Consider the following 6,050-nt stretch of genomic DNA (forward strand, 5'->3'; position numbering starts at 1 on the left):
TGATAACTATGTTATCCTAACTTTTCCTTTTCATGGAAGTTAAAGAAAAGCCGTATGTCGTCAGAATTAGTAATTCTAAACTGAATAACTGAATGTGCAGGGATTTAGGAAAGGAAAAAATATTTTTAAGAATTCTTTTTTGATAACTTCTTGATAATGCATGTGATTGTTTGTGATTAATTTGTTTTAAATATTTTTTTTTAAATAAATTCTTGAAGTATGTTGACTTTTCAACGTCTTATTCAGTCACTGGTAACTTCTTAAGGTCAGTTGTTTCTAACAAGGGTTTGCAAGAGCCTGTTACATTCTGTCCATCTAGAAGATTGATTAAAAGTACTAAAACCTTTATTTTTCAGAAACCTTGCGAGCTGCAATGGGGGGAATTTTCTTGAGGTCTTAGTTTTAAGGGATTGCATGCATCTCAAAGAGGTAATGTCTGTAATACATTTCTACCTTTTTCTCTTATTACTCAGTTGCCTCAGAAACATTAATACTTCATGTGCAGATGGAAATCACGAGGCTATTTCTAATTTCTATAATTTCTTTCCCCCACTCTATGTAGTTATGTCTCAAGCTGATAATACTGATCAAGATGAAAAACAAACGAACATCACTTGAACTTCAGATTAAGTGATTGGTGGGTAGGAGATGAGTGATAGGAACGGAAACATTAGAGGTTAGTAGTTAATGAGAAAAACTAAAAACCAGCCAATAAATTATAGACACTAGAGAGCAATAGAACCACTTCTGAGAAAATATCACCCATCGGAAGAAATAATTTGATCACATCTGTACTGATATTAAAGGGAATGTTAGCAACCACCTGCAAACAATATATCATACCAAGCCAATTCAGGAAACTTTAGCAGCAGAACGGAACACCATAACTTCATGGTTAATATATAGCTGCCTAATTTAGGACCCTTAAGTTAAGCTTCCAAATGAATTCATTTAGGCTTATTGAACAACCATGTACAAACTGGAATGTTAACCTCCTTGAAGTCTTGCAGGCTTGCTGCATAAACTGGAATGTCCTTTTGTCCATAAACTGCATAATCATGTAAATCTTATTACTTGAATTTATTATTTTAAAATAGAATTTATTTTAACTATTAAAAATATTTTAATTAATAAAAATACAATAAAAGATAATATGTTAAAAATAAAGCTATAGATGTTTGGAAAATAATACAAGTCATTTGTCTTTTATTTACAAATTTCACTTTTAAACATTGGGAAAAAAGATAAACTGAAATTGTTTCAAACTAGGATTTCAGTAAATTAGTTTTCTTAACGGAAGTACAGTGGTGCTTTAGAACAATTGTATTTACATAGATGCATGTTAGTGCTTTAGAATTCAATACTTTTAAAGTTCAGAACCCGAAAGAACATTGTAGTTTGGTTGTAAAAATATTAGTCACTGCTCAAATCGTATCCANGTTGAATTATTGAATTCTGAACCATGGNGGAAAAATCTTTATTCTTTCAATTTTCAAAGTAACAGAAATTGATTATGCAACCTAGTAGAGACTTTTACTGGGGAATCCCAACTCCAATTGTGTGTCTTTTGGCGATCAAGTTTTTTGTGCTGGCCCCATATATTATTGAAATTTAAGATATGCATGAAAGTGGAATGATGAAAAGAATGACTGACCCGTTGGACCAGAAGCCACTCAGTTTGCATCCTTCTTTTTCTGCTTCAATCGACCACTTTAATTTTTGTTTTGGTGTATTCAATTAAATTTCATTTTCAATTTTTTGTTAAAACAGGTTTATGGCTGATCCATCCAGGAAATTTTATCATTTGACCAGTCAGATTGGCAAAGCCCATTTTAGTAAGTATTTCTATTCACATTTGCCTTAATTACTTATGCATTTGTTGTATTTGCATGCATATAATATTGGACTTATATTTTGTGATCAAATGTAGAACGTTTCTAAGAAGACAAACATTGTTACACCTCCAACCACAATTGTCTCTTCTCCAACAACTTGGTGCAGTGGTAGTCACAATGGAGAATAAAACTATTGAGGTAGATATGCCTCTTGAACTCACATGCAAGACTGCTACCACCACTTTATTTGTATAATTTGATATTATTTTGTATCCTAGGTTTGAATGAGTCTTGATTATTTGTATTTAATTTACAGTGTTGACATCAATTAGGCAGCTATGAATGTGGGTATTATGTAATGAAACACATGCATACCATTATTTGTACAAACATTACTACGTCATGGAATAAGGTATTAAAATACTATAACTAAATACTTATCCAATTATTCAATACAATATTGTTTTGACTCTATTATTTTATTTGTAGATCTTTAAATGATTCCTATTCCATGGAAGATGCAAACATTGAAGACATTAGTGCTTCTTTTATTTTAAGCACATTAATGTAATATTTGGATTTAATATATAGTTTCATGTACAAACGATGTATTAAATATTATTAGACTATTTAAAGTTTGAAATGAATTCTATTTTGTTAGTTTCATTAAATTTATTTATTTGAAGTTATATTGATTATAAATTGATTGAATGAGATGATAATACAGGAATATTATTATAATTGGATGATATAATAATTATTTTTTAAAAAAAACATATATTATGATGTACTAAATAATTTACGTTACGGTATGTTGATCACATATTATAATATACAAAAATATATACATAATAATAGATCACATATTATAACGTACAAAGACTTCTACGTCATAATACTTTCCTTCCTATTATAATGGACAAATGGAAATTCTTCATAATAAATTGTGCATATTATGACGGACTTCAGAAACTACGTAAATTTCTGCTACGTTATAAAATATACATACTTACTATATTGCCCAGAACTATATCGCCAGTAACTACGTTATAAAAAGTCATTTTGTACCTTATAAAATGTCATTTTTCCACTAATCCACTTTTAGTAAAAGTTATTTTATGGTCCAGTTTTTAAAAACTAAACTTCTAACATTTTCGATTCAATTACTCTTTCTTCTTTTCTAGTTCTCGTTCAACTTCTTCGTCTTGCCAAAAAAATGCTATTTAATAATAAAATATTAATAAAAGAAATCGTCCACATAAGAAATTTATAATGAATTTTTAAGACAAATTTTTTTTATCACAAATTTTTATATTTTTTTTATCAATAAACATATATTACTTTTTACCTAATATTAATTAAGTAATAAAAGTAAAATATATTTTTTAAAACTTAATTTTATTAAATGATTAAGTAATAAAAATCATAAATGAAAAAAAAAACTATATAAAAAAATAATACTTTAAAAAAATATGTTAAAAAAACTTTTAATGATATTAAAATGTGTCTAAGCACACACACTAAAATAACTATTTATTTTAAAATAAACTTACTTTAAAATAAATATCAATATTATTATTTTTAAATGATATTATTTTACAAACTAAAACTAAAATATATTTTTTAACGTTAAATTTTATTAAATGACTATATAATGAAATATCATAAAAAAAATAGTAATGTAGCAAAAATAATTAATATTATAGAAATCTCAAATGACAAAAAACTTAACAAACGTTATTATATTATAATAACTAATAAATATTAGTTTAATTTTTACATAATAAAATATAAATAATAAATAATTGATTAATAAAACAAATTTATGAGGCAACAAAAATATAAATAAAAAATTATTTTAAAATAAAATAAGTAGATAAAAAGATGAAATAAATTATATACACATATAAAACAAAAAACATAAATAAAAAATTAAAAAAAAATATAAAAGTAAAATAATATTATTGTCAAAATAAATATAAATAAAAAAAATAAAAATTAAATTAAAATAAAATAAATAAGTAAAAAAATAAAATAATTTCCATACACATATAATAATAAAAGAAATATAAATAAAATAGAAAATAATAATATCAAATAATTAAAAATTAATTTATAAGACACTTATGAATAAAATAAAATAAATATTAAAATAAATTTCAATTAAAAAGAACATACATTGTCATACTTCTCAATTTCAATTAAAAAGTTACTTTAATAATTTATTTAATATAATTACCACGTTTGAGGAGATGAGACGACTACCATTTAAACAATTTAAATAATTAATCTTTTTGTAATAAACTTTTATAATTACAGTTGTATGTGTTTGTGGCGGTTTAGGAAAGTGGAAAAGTTTGAAGAAAAGTGCTTAATAAAAACTAGGGCATGTTAAAGTTAGTACAATTTAATTTAAAATTAGTATAGTTAGTAGTTTAGTTCAGTTTATATTGTAGTTTAGTAGAATTTAGTATAGTTCAATTATAAAACAAAAAACAGTTCAGTTCAGTTTGTCTGAACTGTTTTATAGTTTAGACAAATTACTTTTTAGTGTAATATAGATTTTAGTAGTGCGGTGCAGTTCAGTTCTATTTACCCACCCCTAATGGTCATATTCATAGAAGGATGACATGAACAAGAGGAATGAACTACTAATAACGTAATTAGTAAAATGACCACCAAGTAGGACCTGAATTCAGAAAACATATAAACTGGAGATAAAATGTCTAACATAGAAAGTCCTTCCTCCTTATCATTATGTTGCAGTACATGACATCAGGTGGTTGTGACCCTCCTCCTCCACCCTTAGCAAAATCTGATAAGGGTAAGGGGAAGGGAAGAAGAGAAATCTTATATGGTAAAGTTGGTTTCACATTTAAGTAACCCAAATGCTTCAAGAAGTCAGCCATTTACACTTACCTATACCTCCACTGGTAGATTTGTTCCATCTCCATTGGAAGTTCCTGGCTTGACACCCACTCCACATCCCGTTGCTATTGATGGATGGGCATCATTCTTCCTCGTGTTTGTTCTATCCCATGAACTCCCACAAATATTGCACCATGACTTGCTACAGAAGATGCAGGTCCACATTCAAGTTCAGTCATGAATGACGTGGAAGACTATTCCAACAGTCATCCAATAATTACACCCGTTGGAGGAGGGTAACAAAAAATATTATAAACATCATCCTAAANTTATTAGAATTTCTCTTTGAAATTAATAGGTTTTTGAATAGGAAACCTATCTCAATTCCACTCAACATACACCAAACAAGTAGAAAAGACAGTAAATTGAGTAATTGTGTATTGAATTCGATAAACTATACAACCAAAACTTCCAAGAAAGCCATGTTCTCCCTCCAAAGGATAAGAATGATCCTGTATATACAAAGTAAACAATTCCTAAACTAATTAATACAAGATACATCAAATCTTTTATATGAGCTCTATTTCCCGCCCCAAACTGTTATTACAATTACAACTCCTTAACGCCTCCCCCCCTATTTATTCCCTTTTCTCTTCCTTTCATAAACTCTTCATATCCTATCATTACCCACAACCTGATGTGCAACCTTGTCCTCAAGGTTGAAGTATGGGAATTGTTCTTGGATGGTCAGCACATCCTCCCATGTTGCTCCCTCTTTCCCCCTTTCTTACCATTCAACCAAAATTTGCGGTATCATCTTATCATCCCGCTGTTGGACCATCTGCTAGCAATTCATCCGCTAAATTCCTCTCAACTTGTTTTGTTCCCATTGTTATCTTCAATAGAGACACGTGGAATACAAGATGTATTCTTGTTGTGTCGGGGTAACTGTAGTTTAAAAGCAACCTTTCCAATATGTTGTATCACTTTAAAAGGCCCGAAATATCGTGCTGATAATTTGGGATGCAACCTTGTTGGCATGGAGGCTTGTCTACTGGGCCTAATTTTCACATACACTCTGCTTCTATTGCAGTTTCCCATGGTATGAAACGAGTAAGGGTAGAAGGAGCCCTTCTATAAACTGTCTCAAATGGGCTACACTTAGCCGCACCCTGATAAATGGCGTTATATCAGTATTCAGCCCATGGAAGAACGGTATTTCAGCTTTTAGGTTGCTCTGAACAGAAACACCTGAAATACCCTTCCAATATTACTAGTAGTAAAACTGGCGTGGCCAAGGACAAGGGAGAGGCCGAAAAGGTTGGTCATATTCGAGAGTAAAGTGTT

At 28.9% G+C, this 6,050-nt stretch overlaps 1 long non-coding RNA gene across 1 annotated transcript; it reads left to right on the forward strand.

The window, feature by feature from the left end:
• The first annotated feature begins 354 nt into the window (after nt 1–354).
• On the forward strand, nt 355–2,241 carry LOC106768936. The gene is made up of 4 exons (XR_001376292.2): nt 355–429; nt 1,771–1,835; nt 1,931–2,033; nt 2,152–2,241. It is a non-coding gene; the product is annotated as an uncharacterized LOC106768936 (long non-coding RNA).
• Nucleotides 2,242–6,050: the final 3,809 nt, after the last annotated feature.

This window comes from Vigna radiata, chromosome 1, assembly GCF_000741045.1.
Source record: "Vigna radiata var. radiata cultivar VC1973A chromosome 1, Vradiata_ver6, whole genome shotgun sequence".
Classification (NCBI taxonomy): domain Eukaryota; kingdom Viridiplantae; phylum Streptophyta; class Magnoliopsida; order Fabales; family Fabaceae; genus Vigna; species Vigna radiata.